This window comes from Macaca fascicularis, chromosome 4 (assembly GCF_037993035.2).
Source record: "Macaca fascicularis isolate 582-1 chromosome 4, T2T-MFA8v1.1".
NCBI classification, from domain to species: Eukaryota; Metazoa; Chordata; class Mammalia; order Primates; family Cercopithecidae; genus Macaca; species Macaca fascicularis.
The window spans coordinates 78,908,235-78,931,296 of record NC_088378.1 but is presented as its reverse complement, the minus strand read 5'-3'; the positions used below and the strand labels follow the sequence as shown (position 1 = coordinate 78,931,296).

The 23,062-nt window shown below is 37.8% G+C and overlaps 1 long non-coding RNA gene across 8 annotated transcripts in view; it reads right to left on the bottom strand.

Moving 5' to 3' along the window:
- Positions 1-23,062, bottom strand: part of LOC123572994 (uncharacterized) — a 345,306-nt gene that overhangs the window by 58,771 nt on the left and 263,473 nt on the right. The window contains exon 4 of one of the 8 annotated variants that reach the window (XR_012433608.1): positions 17,036-17,089. The exons of the other annotated variants lie outside the window; for them this stretch is intronic. This is a non-coding gene — a long non-coding RNA (uncharacterized lncRNA). The remainder of the gene's footprint in view (positions 1-17,035; positions 17,090-23,062) is intronic. 8 annotated transcript variants of the gene reach the window in all.

The window sequence follows — 23,062 nt, the reverse complement described above, 5'->3', positions numbered from 1 at the left end:
TAGCAAGCAGGGTCATCTGTTCTGGGAGTTGCAGAGAAAGGGAACCTGGAAACCTGGAATGCCAGCAAAAAGGGTAAAACATTTTTACCACCCAAGTTTCTGGTCTTTCTCTCTCTCTCTCTCTCTCTCATTCTCTCTCTCTGTCTCTGTTTGTGTGTGTGTCTCTGTGTGTGTGTGGGTGTGTGTGTGTAAATGGTAAATGTTACTGTTTGTCTCCTCTGCAAGGATTTGATTGAAGAAAACATAATTTGTGAGACTAGTTTTAGGCTGTAGCAAATCTAGTGCACTTTGTGCTAAAAATTTGTCTTTCTGTAATGGAGAGAGAGTTATCACAGGATAGAATGAGGAGTTAGGACCCTTATAAGCCTGCTTTTCAAGCCAGCCCAGCAGACTGGTCAGTTATAAACTTTGCTGCAGGTCCCTGAAACCAATACCAAATGAAATTTTTTCTGCCCTGTTTTGTGGCCTTAAGAGCTTAACCTTGTAATCATGTGGGGATACTATCTCTTGATTTCTGCCATCCAGAGGACAGAAATTTCAGGGCACATGTCATAATTAACCCTAAAAATTATCTTGAATAGTTAAGAGCCTCTGCAAGCTTGAAATTGGCCGTTCTAGACTTCTTGTGGGAATAGCAATAGAAACTGCTCAATGCTGTGTAGCTCAGTAGCTAAGGCTTTGTTTTTTAGCAATGGTAGGCTAGGTTAAAGTCCTAGCTTCCAGCATAATTCCTTTCTGGTTTGTTATTTATGTAACTTTGCCATTTATTGAGGGTTCCCCTCGCCCACCCCCACCATGAATAGCTTCTGATTTCCTGTCTTGGGTTTTCCTTCCTCTGAACTACCTTTGGGGATATTCTAATTCTTGTAAAGAAAATAAAACTGCTTACCATCTATTTGAGACAGTTTATGCATCCATGGTTAAGTCATAGCCTTAGTTAAAACTTACTAATTTCACTTGGGAGGTGTTTTGTGGTAAACTTAAAAAGCTAGAAATATTAACTGTCTGTCCTAGCTAGAGTCTGGTAATAAGAGATTTTAAAAGATTTTTTAAAAAAGCTTGTATTAGTTTATTCTCACACTGCTAAAAAAGACATACCTGATACTGAGTAATTTATGGGGAAAAAAAGGTTTAATTGACTCACAGTTCCACATGGCTGGGGAGGCCTCACAATCGTGGCAGATGGTAAAAGAGGAGCAAAGTCACATCTTACATGGCAGCAGGCAAGAGAACATGTGCAGGGAACTCTTCTTTTATAAAACCATCAGATCTCCTGAGACTTATTCATTATCATGAGAACAACATTGGAAAGATCTACCTCCATGATTCAATTACCTCCCACCACATCCCTCCCATGACACATGGGAATTATGGGAGCTACAGTTCAAGATGAGATTTGGGTGGGGACACAGCCAAACCATATCAGAACTCTATGGTTAAAATTGGCTTAATTTAAAACAGATATCCAAGCTACATGTATTTAAGAGGCCTTTATCTTTTCTCTCTTCTTGAATCATGCTTTCCTGTAAAAAACTTTTCCTCTCAGTGGACTGAATTGATTTTCTGCATTTTGTCATCTTGCCACTCTTGATGTCAACACGAGAGAACTTATGATAAATTCTAACAGCTTGGGGACTTCTGACAAAAAGCAGAGGAGTCTACACAGACCCCATTCTTGGGAAAAACAACAACAACAACAACAACAACAACAACAAAACCTATTTTCTTCATGGAACCCCAGGAATTAAAAACAAAAATAGGTCCCTCTCAAAATCTAAGGCTCTGTTCTGCTTTGCACTGCATTATGTGATTTTTTTTTTTTTTTTTTTTTTTTACTTTGGGGGGCATCAAAAATTACTTTGCATTATGGGAGAGATTTAGTCTTGGTGTGTAATAGCTAGGTAAAAATATATATATACTCTAAGAAATGGCTAGTATCTGTTATAAAGAGATACTTAGATCTTTGCATGCTTGGATCAGAGAACCTTGCTCTTGACCACCTGGAAGATACAGAAACATCCCCAAACCCCACTGAGAGAAGAGACTCCCATGGGGGATGGGCTAATTAAAAAATGGGCTGATTGTCTTTGGGTTGCCTTGCAATTAAATGCATGATAGAAGCATTGCACTATCTTCTCCCATAGTATTCCCCTCCTTTTGAGGGATCCAGGATTCAGTACAAAATGGCACCCTTAATTTTGGGGAATCTGTCTTTGCCTTCCAGGTGTGCTTACTTATTAGGCCCTAGAAACTGCATGTATTCCTGGCCCTGCTCCTCCAAGGGCTCCACCCTGAAGCCAGTAATCCTATTAAGAAACTAGCAAATAAAAAAACTTCAAGTGCTGAATCTTCTGTCTGTCTGTCTATGTATTTATTTGTGTTGTATGTGTGATGTTTATATTTTAAAAGTTGATTAATTGGCTCAGAAAAATAAGCATTTAAATCAAATATTTTGTCAGAATAATAGAAACTTTAATGCCTTTTCATTCATATTACTTTAATAATCTTTTGTAAATAAAGACAGTTTTAAAGATCATTGGTAAAATAAAAATGTCTTCAAAATGTAGACATTTGGTCTAAATTTAAGGTTAGATATCAGATTTTCTAAATGCTTTAAGGTCATAAATTGCTTCTTTGACTTTTGAAAATTATTCAATGTATCTACTTTGGAGTATTAGATTATAGATAAAGCCTGGGGACATATGGAGAGCCATGCCCCCTAGCTATGCTAAAAAGAATCAGACATTATCTGCACTTCTGTGTGATGTCCTAGGCTCCACACCCAGTACATAACTAAAATCACTTACTTATCAGGTTTTTCACAAAAAATAAAGGATGGTAATAGTTAACATTCTAACATGTAATTGAGACTACTGGAGAAACAGTTTTGTGTATAAGGTTGCAAGGTATAGAAGGAAAGTAGAATGTAATCTTGGTGGGAGATTATAAGAAGGTATGGGAATATGGTTTTTGTTACAGATAATGTAATTTTGTCTAGTTCAGAGGGTTTTTATAGATTCTCTTAACCTGAAAGAATAATGGGACAAAACTGAAGGTTTAAGCAAGTTGAAAGGATTTGTAACGGGTTGATCTTGTAAAAACAAAAAAAGTTTTGAGGGTATAAACAACTTGGCTAAGATTTGAAAGAGATTATTTAGCTTTTCTCCATTTGTTAAAACATTAAACTCATGCTGATGGGGGCCAGAATCTGGGCCCATGTGTCTGAACCCATCAATTTTCTAAGGAACAGGGTTTGTTTCTGCTGTTTATTGGAAAATTGTAAAGAGTTCTAAAAAGTTTATGAAAATCTTATCTTATGGTCAAACTAATTAAAACTGGATATACATAAAATTTTATTAAAAACCAGCATTATTACTAAAGATGCAGTATTGTAAACATGGAATTTGGTTTTCCCTTTTGAAAAAGATTTTTATGTAATGTTGAAAGACAATGAAATATTTTTGTTTGCCTTTTAAGTAAACTACAAAAAATGGGGAAAGGAGAAAAAGAAGAGACAGATTCAGCTGGCCTCATGCTATTGTCATCAGGTCTTGCTGTTTGGAAAGTTAAGTCCTCTATCAGAGTAAAGGTTTTTATTTTTTAAAAAATTTTGAGTTGTCATTTTGGCCAAATAAATGACTTATAGTGACCTGAGATTTTATTTTGTAATATCCAGTGTCTTAAACTTTTCATATTTGACAAACTTTCCAAAATCAACTTATAAATTATGTCTATTTCTAACCTAATCTGTTCAATATTAGGTCCTCTAAAGTCTAAAAATGACATTTGGCTTATTTGGTGTAGAAATCATACAGGAAGCATTGTCAAATATGAAAGGTGTTTGGCTTTCTTGGACTATATTTGTGTAAATGTGTTGTTTGTATATATTCCAAAATTATGTGAAATTCATAATTCTGACATGATTTAGTATATGTTATCAGTAATCATTATAATTGTTATGCTAAGTTATTGTGTGCCACAGAAGTAGCAGATTTTCTTATTGTGTCTTTAACTGTGGTTGCCCTAAGGCTTTTTGTCATTCATAGACAATTTTCTTATTGTGACCCTCTTCACATGGTGGTCTTATAATCAGCTATTAAACTTTGACAGGTGTTTTTGAATGGAAGTTTCTGATAACTTTGGAGTTTATGACATTAGAATAAAGGAAAAACACATACAGGACTCCCATGGAGAGCTGAAATGTTCATGAATATCAAGCAGAACAGGATTTATCTGAATGGACTGAACTAATAGAAAACTGAAGGAATATTTTTTGACTATTTTGCTTAAACCATTGCTGATCTTTTTTGTTTTCCAGAGCCAAGAAAACTTTTTTTGAGCCATTTACAACTTTTAAAATTGAGTAAAATATACTTCTGTGAACAAAATTTGGAGCATGTTCATTTCTCTACGTGATTTCTCCAGAACTTGGAAATTATTTACACTGCACTTGATTGATCAGCTGCCACACCCAGACTGATAAACTAGCTCATCTGATACTGTGGTCGCCTACCCAGTAACTGACTTAGTGCCAGAGGACAGCTTCCACTTCCTATGATTCCATCTCCAACCCAACCAATCAGCACTCTTGACTCACTGGTCTTCCCTCGCCCACGAAATTATCCTTAAAAACTCTGATCCCCAACTGCCCAGGAAGACTCATTTGAGTAATAACAAAACTATGGTCACACATACACACACACACACACACACACAAAAATAATAATAATAATAGTTCATTTATGATAGTAAAGGAGAAAAACAATCTATCTTTCAGTGATGGATAAAGACAGTTTTAAGCCCATTACTTAAAATTACAAGGTCATCAAAATAGAAAATAAAAGGTGATAGAGTTGTATTGAAAAGAATAGACAAGAAGAGTGGTATAAGTGAGATACGTTTTTTATCCATTAGGAAAATGTTATAGATATGTTTGAGATTGATACTCAAAAATAGTTGTATAATGTATCTTCATATGCCTATAATAAACATGTCTATACATGTTTGAAATAGTAAACATATCTTCATATGCCTACAACTGGGGTTTGGATCTATAATGACACGAAGAAATTGTCTGTTCCTATTCCCCACCTTCCCACAGGAGGGAAGAATTTCTCTTCTAAGAGAAGATGAGCAGATCAAGAGAGATGCTTTAAAACCACAGAGAGTTTTCAGAGGATGTGCATTTTAGCACCAAAATATAAATATGGGGAGGAATCTGTGGTGCCAAGGGCCCCAGAAAGCTGCACTTGAAGTGGGACACTGGGAACCCCAACTGCCAATGCTGGTGAGTCAGCCTCTGAAAGAGTAGGATTCAATTAACCTATTGGCTGTAGAGATATGTGAGCAAAGCAGAACTAGAGTAAATATTGAGAAAATGCTAAAACTTAGAGCATATGGCACTAAGTATGGTTCAGCTCCACCCCATGGGTAGGTCCAGCAGGGTATCAACAGGGATATCTTGGTGATTTCCTCCTCTTCAGGAGGCACAGATCGCTAGCTGGGAGAAAGAATAACAGACTAATCCTGATTATAGGTGTCATTTCCACCAACACTCTAACCAAATGTGTTTGGAAAATCTGAGAGGCACAAGAGGTGGGGTGTGCTGAGAGCCTACCAGTCAGATGAAGCTTCTTATCCAGTGGACTGAAGCACAAACTGCTAAAGCAAGCCTTCGTGGCAAAACTCAAATTCAGAAGACCTAAGGGGAATTTTTATATCTGAGATCTAAGGTTATCACTCTCTATATTCCTGGAATAGTTCTCTCAAAGTCCCCAATGGAGCTGTGAGAATTATCTGGACCCCAAGTTGGATGAGAACTGCAGAAAGCTCTTTGCTATTATTAGTCATGCCATAGATGTCTAGAGACACATGCTTTTTTTTTTTTCTGAGTGACATACTCTGCAAACACCAAGCTTGGTGAGTGAGAGGCAACTCAGCAGGCACAGTTGTACTGATTTCAGATAGCACATTGCAGTGTACTTTCTTCATATTATATTACACATACACACACAGACCCACGCAAATCACATCATTCTGTAACATCTGCATGAATCAGAGGAAAAAGGCAATGCTATAATTGAATATGAAATATCAAACATAATGGGACATAGATACAGGGTACAGAATTTGTGATCCACAAGTCTGAGTTCCATTTGTCCCACAACAATGTGTTAGGCCGTTCTTGCATTGCTGTAAACAGATACATGAGACTGAGTATTTTATAAGAAAAAAGTTTAATTGGCTCATGGTTTTGCAGGCTGTAGAACCATGAGCCAATTAAACCTTTTTTCTGGCATCTGCTTCTGGGGAGGCCTCAAGGAGCTTTCATTAGTTGCAGAAGGTGAAGCAGAAGCAGGCACATCACATGGTAAAAACAAGAGCAAGAGAGACTGTTGGGGGCAGAGGAAGTGTCATACACTTTTAAACAACCAGATTTCACAAGAACTCACTCACTATTGCAAAGACAGCACAAAACCATGAGAGAGTCACCCCCATGACCCAAACATCTTCCACCAGTCCCCACCCAACGTGAAATTTGGGTAGGGACAAATATCCCAACCATATCAAACAGTATAAGTATTTCAAATTTTGTAACCAAAGATCTTATGAAGAGATCTACCAGGAGTATAACGAATTATGCTCCTTTGAATGTGATTCCTTTGAACTGTGGTCACCAGTGAGGAGAAGCAGGGAATCTTGCAGTATGTTGCACTCTGCTAGCAAGGTCCTACTCTGGTTGTGCTGTGGTACAACCCTTTTGCCCTAATTTTAGATGGTGTCCATGTTGTCCTTGTCCTGCTTCCGCTTGTTTAAACACTGACCTTAGAGTGAGATTAGTCTCTATGCTCCCCTCTCTACCTCTTTCTCTCCCTCACTCTCTTTCCCTTCTTCCCTCCCTGATCTGTGTCTTTGGTTATTAATCTCTAACTGTATGCTGATACGAGCATTCCCTTTCACCCTCCAACCCTGTCCCTGCTTTCCCTCCTCATCGTGGGGGTTTATAGATGTTTCAGTCTTTCTGTATTATTCATCTATTGCTGTGTAAAAAATTATCCCAAACTTGGTGGCTTAAAACAACGGTATCAATTATCTCAATGTTTCTGTGGGTCACGAGTCTAGGCATGACTTAGCTCCCAGGCTCAGCTGGGAAGGGTCCTTTTTGATGCTCATTGTGTGATTGCTGGCAGGATTCATTTCTTTGTAGCTGCTGGACTGAAAGCTCAATTCCTCACAAGCTGTTGACCGGGGTCTGCCTCAGTTTTTAATATATGGACCTCTCCAAAGAGCATTTTGGAACACGACATGTCAGCTTGCTTCAGGAGAGTGGGCAAGCTATAAAGCAAAAGAGTGCCAGCAAGTGAGAGTGTGCTAGCAAGATGAAATCACTGTGTTTTGTAATCACATCACAGAAATTATATCCAATTAATTTTAGTGTATTATATTCACCAGACACAAGGCATTAAATCCAGTTAACACTTAAGAAGAGGGGATTACACAAGGGTTTGAATACCAAGGGGTGGAGCCCACTGGGAGTCATTTCAGAGCTGTCACCCTTTCATGCTTAGGGTGAGGGAGAGGAAGAGCAGTTGTAGAAGCTGGAGGAAAGCAGAAATTTGGAGCCACATCAGAAGCTGCCTACCACCCTGTCTCTATGGTTTGCCCATTCCAGATCCACAGCTATCCCTTTCTGTATCCTTTGATCCAACACCCTAGGGTCTTATGTTGTCTTTATCATAAAGTTCTATACTTACTACACTCTTGGTTTTAACCATTTGCCTGATTACCTAATTTTCTCTCCTGCCCAATAGCAATAACTAACATCTATATACTGGTGTATGTACAGATTAAAAAGCATTTTTCTTTAAAGAACTGAGGTTTCGGGAAAGGATATGAGCAAAAGACAGAAAAGCAGTGGTCAGAAAAGTAGAAACTTTGAGACAGTGCAATATGCAGCTTTAAGCATTCAATGGTCAACCATTAAGAGCTTTATGTTTTCCACTTAAAACTACATTCACTAAATCAGTCACTGTAGACCTAGGGTATTATTTGCAAACTGGAGCATATTATCATTTGGTTCTTTTAGTAAGTTTAGTAAATTTAATGTAGCTGAAGCCTGATTACTGTAATAAACACAGAATTTTGAGAGTTGCACATTTTAAATAGGAAAAATTTCACATTAATTTTGAATATGACTGTAGAAACTAAGTTAATATTAGACCTTTTTGCTTATCAAGCACAGATTCTGACAGTGGTTTTCATGGTTGTGTTTGATGGCTTTCTTTGACTGCATGACAATTAGAAACACTTTCCTGAAAACTGATTTTTCTAGTAACCAGGTCCAGCCATCTTCTGTACTTTGATCTGCCATTTCTTCCACAGACACAGTTACAGCAACATACAAAATCAATCAGCAGAAAATGCTTATTTATGTCAAATATGGATTTTCCAACAAATACTTTATGAAAATACCTTTCATGTGGATAATGACTAGTGGTAAGAAGTGGACTGTCTGCTTCCCAGTAATTACAGCCTGGTGTTGCTTTATTCACAAGTAATCTATTGCTAAGAAACCTAACATGCCTAAAGTAGGTCAGGATACAAATGGTGTCTTGAAAAGGAAGAGAAATGGGAAAAAAAGAATAGACAGTTATTTTATTCTATCTTGTGTCTTTTCCTCACTACCACACCAACTGTATTGCACTTGGATATCTTTTCACTTAAATAAAGGTATTAAAGGGACAGCTGATGAACAGTGAGTTTGTATTCCGGGAGCACTCTCTTACAGGTTTAAATTACATAGAGATGAAAAATAGCCCATATGGCTTTTGAACAAAATGAATGGCTGCAAGTCCTAAAAAATTCTAGTGGAAAGGTTGGCATGCTAAAAGGTTAATTAAAATTTGACTCTGCAAGATGGATACTTTTATTTATAGAACCTTTGGCTGATTTTCATCAGCCATGTTTTTTTCTAATTAAAATAATATGAGCAGCTAATAGCAATCAGCTTGAAGAACTGAATATTTTAGAGAAAGAGATGATTCATAGGCTTTTTAATAATCATTTTACAGTAGGTGTCTCCACTAAAGAGCACATAAAACATTTGTATTCAGCCATTGTCTGGTTCAAATGTCAGGAAATTTTAAGCTGAAAAAAATGAGGAGCAAATTATTTAAAGCTGTCTAAAATAAGTCATTGATATTATCATGTAAATTTGATATTTCCCTAAAGGTTCTGGAATCATTCTTTGACATGACAACTCATAAAGTCTGAGAAAGTGGACCAATAGAAGCATTATTTTCAAAATGAGAATTTTCTTATATTTCATACATACATACACAAATAACGACACTTAAGAGAAACAAAAGTTTGCATGAAAACATTGTGCACACATTCATAGAGAGAGACAGATGGAGACAGAGACATAGGCAACAAGAATTATCATTATATCTTCTGTAGGATTAAAGATCCTTTTCCTCCCCTAAATGACTGAGAATAACTAAAGAACAAGATTAACATCTGTAAAGGAGAGTCAGATAGCATGAATAAAGAGCTATATGAAAAAGAAGGAAGGAAGGAGGAGGAAGAGCAGGAGAAAGAAAAACGTGTCAGAAATATACACTTCCCAAATGAGTGTATAGCCCCACTTTGCAAGAAACAACCAATACCCTCCTCACACCCCAGATTTTTTTCCTATTACTTTTCAATAATAAAACTCTTGAATTTTAACCAGGCACATTACATCTCAGAATCGATACAACTTTCTATGAAGCTAAAATTGTACAGTAGCTTGCTTCTGGACAATAGAATTAAAGTGGAGGTGTTGTGTGCATCTGGAAAGTGTCCATTCCTTTCTCTTTCTCCTCTGTTGACAGGAAAGTAGATATATGTGCTCCAGCCAGAGCTGTCTTTTGAGATCATGGGTGATTTTGAGAATACAGTGTTTGTAAAACTGAGCACTAAAATGAAAAAGCCTGTGTCTCTAACATTGTGGAGAGTCAAACCAGTCCTGGATTCCTTTTCCTAGACTTGTGTGGTCAGAAAGACATCTAGGAAGTCCTAGCCAGAGCAATCAGGCAAGAGAAATAAATAAAAGGTGTTGAAATAGGAAAAGAAGTCAAATTATCTCTCTTGACTGACAATATGATTCTATATCCAGAAAATCCTAAAGTCCAGCCAAAAGGCTCCTAGATCTGATAAATGCCTTTGGGAAAGTCTCAGGATATAAGATCAATGTACAAAAATCAGTAGCATTTCTATATACCAATAACATTCAAGCTGAGAGCCAAATTGAAAATGAAATCCCATTCACAATAGCCACAGAAAAAATCAAATACCCAAGAATACATCTAACCAAGGAGGTGAAAGATCTCTACAAGGAGAACTACAAAACACTACTGAAAGAAGTCAGAGATGACACAAACAAATGGAAAAACATGCCATACTCATGAATTGGAAGAATTAATATCATTAAAATGGCCATACAGCCCAAAGCAATCTACAGATTCAATGTTATTCCTATCAAACTGCCAATGCCATTTTTCACAGAATTAGAAAAAATCTATTCTAAAGTTCTATGGGGAACTAAAAGAAAGAGCCAGAATAGCCAAAGTAATCCTAAACAAAAAGAAAAAAACCATGAGGCATCATATTACCTAACTTCAAACTGTACTATAAAGCTACAATAACCAAAACAGCATGACTCTGGTACAGAAACAGACACATAGACCAATGGAACAGATTAGAAAACCCAGAAATAAAGCTGCCCACCTACAGCCATCTGATCTTCAACAAAGTTGACAAAAATAAGCAGTGAGAAAAGGACTCCCTATGTAACAAATGGTAGTGGAATAGCTGGCTAGCCATATGCAGAAGAATGAAACTGGACCCCTACCTTTCACCACGTACAAAAATTAACTCAAGATGGATTAAAGATTTAAATGCAAACCTCAACCTATAAAAATTCTAGAAAACCAAGGAAATACCATTTTGGACATTGGCCTTGGCCAAGAATTTATGACAAAGTCCTCAAAAGCAATTGCAACAGAAACAAAAAACGACAAGTGGGACCTAATTAAACTAAAGAGCTTTGCACAACAAAAGAAACTATCAACATAGTAAACAGACAACCTACAACCCATAGAATGGGAGAAAATATTTGCCAACTATGCATCTGACAAATGTTTAATACCTACAATCTGTAAGAAAATTAAACTAATCAACAAGAAAAAACAAATGAACACTTTTCAAAAGAAGACATACAAGCAGCAAACAAACATGAAAAAATGCTCAATATCTCTAATATAAAAGAAATGCAAATCAAAGCCACAATGAGTCCTATAATCCCAGCAATTTTTGAGGCCGAGGCTGGCGGATCACCTGAGGTCAGGAGTTCAAGACCAGCCCGGCCAATATGGAGAAACCCCCACCTCTACTAAAAATACAAAAAAAAAAAAAAAAAAAAAAGCCAGGCGTGTTGGCGCACACCTTTAATCCAGGCTACTCAGGAGGCTGAGGCAGGAGAATGGCTTCAACCTGAGAGGCTCAAGGCAGAGGCAGAGGTGAAGGTTACAGTGAGCCGAGATAGTGCCATTGCATCCAGCCTGGGCAACAAGAGCAAAACTCCGTCTCAAAAAACAAACAAACAAAAACACACAAGGAGATATCATTTCATACTGGTCAGAATGGCTATTACATAAAAAAATGATAATAATAATAATAATAAATGCTGGTGAGGCTATAGAGAAATGGGAGTATTTATACACTGTGGGAATGTAAATACTTCAGCCACCGTGGAAAGAAGTATGAAGATTTCTCAACGCACCTAAAAAGGAGCTCCTATTCAACTCAACAATGCCATTACTCAAAGCAAAATAAATCTCCCCCAAAAGACACATGAATTTGTATATTTGTCACATTATTGCAATAGGAATCAACCTAGGTGCCCATCAATGGTGAATTGGATAAGGAAAATGTGGTACATAGACAACATAGAATACTACACAGCCATAAAAAGAATGACATCATGTCTTTTGCAGCATCATGGCATGCAGCTGGAGGCCATCATCCTGAGCAAATCAATGCAGGAGCAGAAAATCAAATACTACATGTTCTCACTCATAAGTGGGAGCTAAACATTGACTACACATGAGTATAAAGATGGAAGCAATGGACAGTGCATACTACTAAAGGGGAGAGAAAGGGAGGGAGGAATGAGTTAAAAACTACCGTTTGGATACTATACTCATTACCTGGGTATATATATACAGGATCATTTGTATCCCAAACTTTAGCATCATGCAATATACCCATGTAAGAAACCTGCATATGTACCCTCTGAATTTAAAATAAAAGTTGAAAGTATTTTTTAAAGCAATAGCTCTATTTCTCCCTTTTAAATCCATGGTTATTTTGTGGTCACTTCAGGTTGAGTCAAATCCCAATTAATACATGCTTTAGCATGTGAATTTACACTACAGAAACAAGTGATGCAACATCTTCACAGTTAAAAGATACATTTCTAGACTTTAAAATCTCAAATATATCATTTCCATGTGGAGACATAACTGCACCAGACCACTTTCATGAGCATCAGAATCACCTGGAGGGCTAGTTAAAACACAGATTGCTGGACCCCACCCACAAATATCTAATTCAGTAGTTCAGGTGGAGCTGAGAATTTGCATTTCTAAAAGCTTCCCGGGTGATGCTGATACTGCCTGACCATAGAACGCACATGGTGTCTCACAGCAGCATACAACTACTCCTTACCCTATAATCAGGATATTCTAATTTCTAAATGCCATGAAAGGTCATTTTCAATATCCTGGAATACTTTACCATTCAGCCAAGAAGCTCCATACCATAATTATTTTAAACTGATTATAGCTTATGAAAATAGTAAAAGGAGTATACTACAATAATGGCAATTTATTTATTGTTTACTGGAAAAGATTTCTCTCAAGTTCTATTTGAGAAATCAGGTCAATGATAAACAATCAAATTTAGAAAAATTACTACATAGCATTTTAGTGGGCGATTCATTTCAGAATCATCTAGAGCACTTTTAAAAATGAAGATTCTAGGCCTTATCCCACATCTACTAAATCAGAGTACCTAAAGCTGGGGCCTAGGAATCTTTTATTGATCCAGCTCCTCCGAGGATTCTTAAAAACCCAAATGTTTGCTAATCATCAACTTTGCTGTTGAAGTGTCATCAGAGACACTGGCTCAGACTCAAGGATATTTTCTATCACAAGTGAGTGTAAAACAAATATCCAGAAAGCCTTACATAATGCTACAGGCAAAAAGCATGATCTATAACCAGTGGGTTTATTTTAAAAATAAAAATAAAAAAGCTTGAAATCTACTGTAGTACCAGGGGAAGAGTTGATGGTACGAGATAGCAAATAATAACAAAAAGAAATACTCTGAATAATAGAATCCTCTACTGAACGCTGTGTTTGAAAGGTATTTTCCCACCCAAACTCATGCGAATATATGAAATTTGCCCAGGTAGACATAAAAGGCATTGTTTCATAGGAGGCCTTTTGCAGAAGACATTAGTGGAGATATACTGAAGAAAAAGACACATCCTTATTTTTTCAACACTGCAGAGAGTTAAGCAGTAGCAAATAGACAAGGAATAAAAACAGAGCCGTCAAAAAGGCTGATTCTACCTTTTTAATATCTCTCCAATCCATTCGCTTATATTGAGTTCCACTCTTCCATCACAGTTTAGGTCACTAAGTCTCTCCCAGACTACTGCCTCGTAACTGGCTTTCCCCTCACTGGCCTTACTCACCTTCAATACAATATCCTTCATAATGGCACCAGAATGACTTCTTAGACACAAATCTGATCATGACATCCTACCATTTAAAATATGTTGAGCTCCCCATAGTTATAAAGATAAAGTCCAAGTTCTGTAGTACAGTAAAACAGGCACTTCAAAATCTCACCCTTTCTTACTTCTTCAACTTCATCTCTCGCCACCATCCTCTCTTTACTTGATATGTGCATCTCATCAAATTACTTGCAGTTTCTCTAATGCGCTGTACTCTCTCATCTCCAGCCCCTTTCCTCTGCCTGGAAAGCCCTCTCCACACATCTCAACCCACTCAATCCTTTTATCCATGGATAACTCCCCCTCAACTGTCAGGACTCAGCTCCCATGTCACTCCTTTTAGGAAATCTCATCTGACACCTCCATCCTGGCCTGAATTTCCATCATTATTATCTGTGGAGTCATTCATATCTGTGGAGTTCTCTCTCTCTCTCTCTCTCTCTCTCTCTCTCTCTCTCTCTCATACTTGACAATAGGAACTATGTTTTAGACATTGCTATAGTGTCTGACATGTTGCAGGTATCTAAAACATGTTCTTCGAGTGAATGAAAAAAAATGAATGTATGAGTACATCAGTGAATTGCAGTTGATCATGTTAAGGCAGAAAAACTTCGTAGTTTCAAAACTGAACTTTGAGCAATTGCAGACAGCTAGACGCTTATGGCAATTAGTAATAATCGCAGGTAGTACTTTTATCACGTTTACAAGTGCCAGGCACAAGCTCCTTATGTACGAGTAACCTCTAAAGTAAATACTTTTATTATCCCTGCTTTACATACAAGGTAAAAGAAGCACAACACAGTTACATAACTTGCCTGAAGTTAGTACCTGGTAGAGTTGAAAATGCAGTCTAGCTCCAGAGTTCATACTCTTAGCCACTCTGTATGATAGACACGAGGGGATGAGCTGCAATACCAGGAAGCCACCAGACCAGCATGGTATGTGAACATCATTATGAGAAATGGAAGCAGTCGAAGTGCACCAAATGCAGACCCCGTATATTTGGAGAAATGTATCTCTAAGGACGTAGCCTGACTCCAGTGCTGTTTTTTCAGATTTCATTCATTCTTTTCCACTTCCCTCTTCCTTTTCCATTGTTCTTAATACATATCGTAATGAATAAAATTGCTTTCCTAATCCAAGATTCTATACTGCAAATCCATGCAGTAGGAACGATTCCTGGATGACTACTTATTCTGGATAGACTTTTTACACTTTTTACTGTGTGATTTCATGAACTATTAAGCAGTGATGTCTTGAAGAAAACAAAATCGCAGGGAGTTTGCCTTGATGCTTACTTACTCCACCCACCTTTCAGGATCTGCCTGTTTCAGGGTCTTCACTCAACCAGAACACTACTGTTCCCACAAGACACAATAGTATCTCATATTCCAGGTGTTTTTTGTTGGGCTTCAGTTAGCTTCCACTCTTTTCAAAACTTGACTATTAGACAGATAGCTTCAAATTCCTATTTTAAAAAATTTCAGTTATCTAGATTTGAGGAAGCAACCAGATGAGCGTGGCATATGGGCCTTAAAAGTAAAGTCATTAGCAGAGACCAAGGCAAACCAGAAGATAAATGCAGGAAGAATTGCCTCAGAAGCATTATTGGGCTCAATTATGTTTACAGTCTCAGCAGTATGCTGTTATTCAGGTACTAACCAGTCAGCAGTTTCCAATGCCACACATCCAGCCAGTCTGTCACAGGCAGCCCCAGGCCGGAAAGAGATGCAGTCTACCTAATTAACTTAGGTAACCCAGCGTCTCTACCTCCTGCTCTCTCACCTGCTTTCCAGGTTTCCGTTTTGGCAAAATCTTCAGCATTGCCCTGGCTGAGCTCTCAGCTGAAAATGGCAGTTCTGTCAGCCTTGGCTCCTTCCCACACATGCATAAAATGGGTCCTAAATACTGTATCCAATTCACTACCTGGCTTCTCTGTTTCCCTTCATTTCTGTGATTTCAGAACTGTTACAACTTATGCCAGGATGGATACATCAATAGGAGAAGAGTTTTCTTTCTAATGCTTAACTACACTGGTGATTTCAGTTTAAACTTCCTTTAACTTTTTGTGAACCCTGTACACTTTATGCCACATTGTGGACTCAATGCCTCTCTGAAAGTTATGAGTTTAAAATGTTTCATTAGGTATTGTCAAGAAGAGCTACTGGAACTGACCAGAAGAAACCATCAGATTAAGGAACCCCATAATGAGGGGGACTGGGACATGGTTTCTATTGGGATAGTATCTCTTACAAATATCTTAGGGATTTCCTGATCCAACTGTCCCCTGGCCCACCGGGGCCTCTTATATAGTTCTGTCAGTACAGATGGAAAAATTACTGAAGTGGTGAGTTTCTAGTTTTTTCAAATTACCCATATGATGGTATTGATATTACTCATGGTTTTAAATTACTTAATGCCAATATTGATTTTGAGAATTTTTTATTATCAGTATTAATTAATTTGGTATTATAAAATTCAACCTTTCATCTACTACTGAGAGGTATTTCACTGATCTTTGCACAAAACCATTCGCTTCCCTTTCCTAGTCCCACCGGGTAAAACAAAACCTACATAATGAATGGAAATATTTCTCTCATCACACTGGTTACCCTCTTAGAAACTATCACCTCTTCAAAGTCTATATTTTGAAAAATCTCTTTGTTTTACAGTTCAAAGTGAATTCATCAGAGAGGATGCCAGTTTGGAGCAGAGGGCAATAAACACCTCTTAATCCACAGACCAGAAAAGGCATTAATTATAACAGAACGGTGCAAACCTCTCTAGTCGGCTTCAAAAGCATCTCGCATTTCGTTTCCATGGGGATACAATCCCTGCTTTACATACAAGGTAAAAGAGGCATTCATATTTTGGTCCCTATTGTTGAGAAGAGAATTATAATAGCCAGCAACATTTCTCAGGCTAAACCTATCAAAAGTTTATTCTAGCAAAAGTAACATATGATAGATTTAACCAGAAGCACAGACACCTTTCACACACACAGACACACGCGCAAAATCTCTAGGTCTTGATATTGATAAAATATGTATTAATATATGCTCATGCATATAATTCCATTTTTTAAAATTGATATATAGTCATTGTACATATTTTGGGAATACATGTGTTATCGTGATAACTGTTTACAAAGTATAATGATCAAATCAGGGTAATTGAGACATCCAGCACCTCAAACATTTATCTTGTCTTCATGTTAGATAGATTACAGTTCTTCTCTTCTACCTGTTTTAAGATACACAATAAATTATTATTAATAATTTCCCACCTGGAAACCATCATTCTTAGCAAACTATCACAAGAACAGAAAACCAAACACCGCATGTTCTCACTCATAGGTGGGAACTGAACAATGAGATCACTTGGACTCAGGAAGGGGAACATCACACACCGGGGCCTATCATGGGGAGGGGGGAGGGGGGAGGGGGAAGGGATTGCATTGGGAGTTATACCTGATGTAAATGACGAGTTGATGGGTGCAGCACACCAACAAGGCACAAGTATACATATGTAACAAACCTGCACGTTATGCACATGTACCCTACAACTTAAAGTATAATAATAATAAATAAATTAAAAATAATAATAATAATTTCCCACCTATAGTAGTTCAAATAGTAGAACTTATTCCTTCTCTATAACGGTATTGTTTTATCACTTAACCAAGCTTTCTTCATCCTCTTCTCTCCCTTCCCTTCTCAGCCTCTGATAACCACCATTATACTCTCTATCTCCATCTCCATGAAATCCACATTTGTAGCTCCCACATATGGGTGAGAACATATGATATTTGTCTTTCTTTGCCAGGCTTATTTCACTTAACATAATGTCCTTCAGTTCCATCCACGTTGCTGCAAAAGACAGAATTTCATTCTTGTTTAGGGCTGAATAATGTGTTTATATATGACATTTTCTTTATCCATTCATCCATTGATGAACACTTAGGTTGATTCCATAGCTTCGCTATTGTGAATAGTGCTGCAACACAGATACCTCTACAATATACTGATTTCTTTTCTTTTGGATATATAATTGGTAGTGGGATTGGTAGATCATTTGGTAGCTCCATTTTTAGTTTTTCGAGGAACCTCCATATTATTTTTCAAAATGGCTGTACTATTTTACAAACGCTTTATGAGTGCTCCCCTTTCTCAGCTTCCTCACCAGCATTTCTTTCTGTCTTTTTTTATTTTTAGTTTTTGTGTGTACATAGAAGGCATACATATTTAAAGGTTACATCAGATGTCTCAATACATGCATACAATACATAATAGTCACATCAGAGTAAATGGTACCTATCATGTTAAGTCTTTTATCCTTTGTGTTACAATTTAATTATACTTTTTTGTTATTTTAAATTTTGCAATTAAATTATTTTTGACTGTAGTCACCCTGTTGTGTTAGCATACTAGATATTATTCATTTTTTCTAACTACCTTTTTGTACCCATTAACTATCTTCACTTTCCCATCACCCCCTCACTACACTTCCCAGCCTCTGGTAACCAACGTTATATTCTTTATCTCCATGAGTTCAATAGTTTTCATCTTTAGTTACCACAAATAACTGAGAACATGTAAAGTTTGTCTTTCTGTGCATGGCTTATTTCACTTAACATAATGACTTCCAGTTTCATCTATAATCATGCAAATGACAGGATCTCATTCTTTTTAATGGCTGAATAGTACTCCATGTGTACATGTACCACATTTTCTTTATCCATTTGTTTTAGTTCATTTTTATACTGTTATGAAGAAATACCCAACATGACTAATTTACAAAGAAAAAGAGGTTTAATGGACTCACAGTTCCATATGGCTGGGGGGCCTTATAATCATGGAAGAAGGTGAAGGAAGAGCAAAGGCATGTCTTACATGGCAGTTGGCAAGAGGGCGTGTGCAGATGAGCTGCTCTTTATAAAACCATCAAATCTCATGAGACATTCACTATCTTGAGAACTGCATGGGAAATACCTGCCTACATGATTGAATTACCTCCCACTGGGTCCCTCCCACAATATGTGGGGATTATGGAAGCTACAATTCAATATGAGATTTGGGTGGGGACACAGTCAAACCATATCATTCCACCCCTGGCCCCTTGCAAATATATGTTCTCACATGTCAAAACCAATCATGCCTTCCCAACAGTTCTCCAAAGCCTTAACTCATTTCAGGATTAACTCAAAAGCCCACAATTCAAAGTCTCATCTGAGATAAGGCAAATACTTTATGCCTATAAGCCTGTAAAATCAAAAGCAAGTTACTTCGTAGGCACAAAGGGGGTACAGGCAGCGGGTAAATACAGCCATTCCAAATGGGAAAAATTCACCAAAACAAAGAGGCTACAGTCCCCTTGCAAGTCTGAAATCCAACAGGACAGTCAAATCTTAAAGTTCCAAAATGACCTCCTTTGACGCCATGTTTCACATTCAGGTCATACCAATGCAAGAGATAAGCTCCCACAGCCTTGGGCAGCCCTGCCCTTGTGGCTTTCCAGGGTATATCCCCACTTCTGGCTGCTTTCATGGGCTGACATTGAGTGTCTGTGGATTTTCCAGGCACACAATGCAAGCTGTCAGTGGGTCTACCTTTCTGGGGTCTGTAGGACAGTGGTCCTGTTCTCACAGTTCCACTAGGCAGTGCCCCAGTGGGGATTCTGTGTGGGGGTTCCCACTCCACATTTCTCTTTCACGTTGCCCTAGCAGAAGTTCTCAATGAGTGCTCCTCCCCTGCAGCAAGCTTTTGCCTGGACATCCAGGCATTTCCATACAACCTCTGAAATCTAGACAGAGGTTCCCAAACCCCCATTCTTGATTTCTGTGTACCTGCAGGCTCAACATCACTTGGGAACTGCAAAGGCTTGGGGCTTATACCCTCTGAAGCCATGACCCAAGCTCTACCTTGGCCCCTTTTAGCCATGACTAGAGCAGCTGGGATGCAGGACACCAACTCCCTAGGCTGCATATTGCAGGGGGGCCCTAGGCCTGGCCCATGAAACCATGTTTTCCTCCTAGACCTCTGGTCATCTGAGGAGAGGTCCTACTGCAAAGGTCTCTGGAGACATTTTCCCCATTTCCCCATTGTCTTGGGGATTAACCTTCGGTTCCTTGTTACTTAACGCAAATTTCTGCAGCAGGCTTGATTTTCTCCACAGGAAATGAGGTTTTCTTTTCCATTGCATTGTCAGGCTACAAATTTTCCAAACTTTTATGCTATGCTTCCTATTGAATGCTTTGTCACTTAGAAATTTCTTCCACCAGATACCCTAAATTATCTCTCTTAAGTTCAAAGTTCCAAAGATCTCTAGGGCAGGTGCAAAATGCTTCCTATTTCTTTGCTAAAGCATAACAAGAGTCACCTTTGCTCCAGTTCTCAACAAGTTCCTCATCTCTATCTGAGACTACCTCAGCCTGGACTTTATTGTCCATATCACTACCAGCATTTTGGTCAAAGCCATTTAACAAGTCTCTAGGAAGTTCCAAACTTTCCCACATCTTCCTGTCTTCTTCTGTGCCCTCCAAACTCTTCAAACTTCTGCCTGTTACACAGTTCCAAAGTCACTTCCACATTTTCAGGTATCTTAATAGAAATACCCCCGCTCTGCCAGTACCAATTTACTGTATTAGCCCATTTTCATGCTGTTATGAAGAAATATCTGAGACAGGATAATTTATAAAGAAAAAGAAGTTTAGTAGACTCACAGTTCCACATGGCTGGGGAGGCCTCCCAATCATGGCAGAAGGCAAGGGAGGAGCAAAGGCATGTATTACATGGAGGAATGCAAGAGGGCGTGAGCAGGGGAACAATCCTCTGTAAAACCATCAGATCTCATGAGACTTGTTCACTATCATGAGAACAGCACAGGAAAACCCCACCCCTGCAACCTCCCACCGGGTCCCTCCCAAGACATGTGAGGATGATGGTAGCTACAATTCAAGATGAAATTTGAGTGAGGACACAGTCAAACCATATCACCATTCATGTGCTTGATGAATGGACACTTATATTGCTTAAAAATCTTGACCATTGTGAATAGTGCTGCAATAAACATGGGAGTGCAGATATCTCTTTAATATACTAATTTCCTTTCTTTTGGGTATATACCTAAGAGTAGGATTGCTGGATTGTATGGTAGGTTTTCTTTTTTTAGAAATTTTTTAAGATTTTTTTAGAAACCACAATGAGATACCATCTCACACCAGTTAGAATGGCAATGATTAAAAAATCAGGAAACAACAGGTGCTGGAGAGGATATGGAGAAATAGGAATACTTCTACAATGTTGGTGGGACTGTAAACTAGTTCAACCATTGTGGAAAACAGTGTGGTGATTCCTCAAGGATTTAGAACTAGAAATACCATCTGACCCAGCCATCCCATTGCTGGGTATATACCCAAAGGATTATAAATCATGCTGCTATAAAGACACATGCACATGTATGTTTATTGCAGCACTATTCACAATAGCAAAGACTTGGAATCAACCCAAATGTGCATCAGTGACAGACTGGATTAGGAAAACGTGGCACATATACACCATGGAATACTATGCAGCCATAAAAAAGGATGAGTTTGTGTCTTTGTAGGGACATGGATGCAGCCGGAAACCATCATTCTCAGCAAACTATCACAAGAACTGAAAAACAACACCGCATGTTCTTACTCATAGGTGGGAATTGAACAATGAGATCACTTGGGCACAGGAAGGGGAACATCACACACTGTGGCCTATTGTGGGGAGGGGGGAGAGGGGAGGGATAGCATTAGGAGATATACCTAATATAAATGATGAGTTAATGGGTGCAGCACACCAACATGGCACATGTATGCATATGTAACAAACCTGCACGCTCTGCACATGTACCCTAGAACTTAAAGTATAATAATAATAAAAAAGAAACCTCCTAATGTTCTCCATAGTGGTTATATAGTTTACATTCCCTTTACAATGGACAAGAGTTCCTTTTTCTCCACATCCTCCTCAGCATTTGTTATTGCCTGACTTTTGGATACAAGCCATTTTAACTGGGGTGAGATGATATCTCATTGTAATTTTGATTTGCATTTCTCTGATGATCATTGGTGTTGAACACCTTTTCATTATACCTGTTTGTCATTTATATGTCTTCTTTTGAGAAATGTCTATTCAGATCTTTTCCCCATTTTTCAATCAGATTATTAAATTTTTACCTATAGAGTTGTTTGAGTTCTATATATTCTGGCTTGAATCTCTTGTCAGATGAGTAGTTTGTAAATATTTTCTTCCATTCTGTGGATTGTCTCTTTATTTTTTAAATTATTTTCTTTGCTTTGCAGAAGATAGTCTACTTAATCCCATTTTTTTCACTTTTTCTTTGGCTGCCTGTGCTTGTAGAGTATTACTCAAGAAATGTTTACCTACTCCACTGTCCTGGAGAGGTTCCCCAATTTTCTCTTTTAGTATTTTCATAGTTTGATGTCTTATATTTAAGTCTTTAATACATTTTGATTTGATTTTTTATTCCTGGAAGAAATAGGGGTCCAGTTTCACTCATCTGCATATGAATATCCTGTTTCCCAGCTCCATTTATGGAAGAGACTGTCTTTCCCTGATATAGATTCTCGACACCTTTGTCAAAAATGAGTTCATTGTATACATATGGATTTATTTCTGGATTCTCTATTCCATTCTACTGGTCTATGTGTCTGTCTTTATGCCAGTACCATGTCGTTTTGGTTACTATAGCTTTGCAATATAATTGGAAATCAAGTAATGTGATTACTCCAGTTGTATTGTTTGTTTGGTTTTTTTGTTTGTTTTTGCTTAGGATAACTTTGGATATTTGTAGTGTTTTGTGGTTCCATATAAATTTTAGGGTTTTTTTTTTTCTATTTCTGCAAAGAATTTGACAATCTATAGATTGTTCTGGATAGTATGGACATTTTAACAATATTAATTCTAATCCATGAACATAGAATATCTTTCTATTTTTGTGTCTTCTTCAATTTCTTGTATCTGTTTTATCATTTTTATTGCAGAGCTCTTTCACTTGTTTGCTTAAGTTAATTTCTTAATATTTAATTTTATTTGTAGCTATTATTTTCTTTCTTTTTTTTTTTAGGGAGTTTTACTCTTGTTGCCCAGGTTGGAGTGCAGTGGCGTGATCTCGGCTCACTGCAATCCCCACCTCCTGGGTTCAAGCAATTTTCCTACCTCA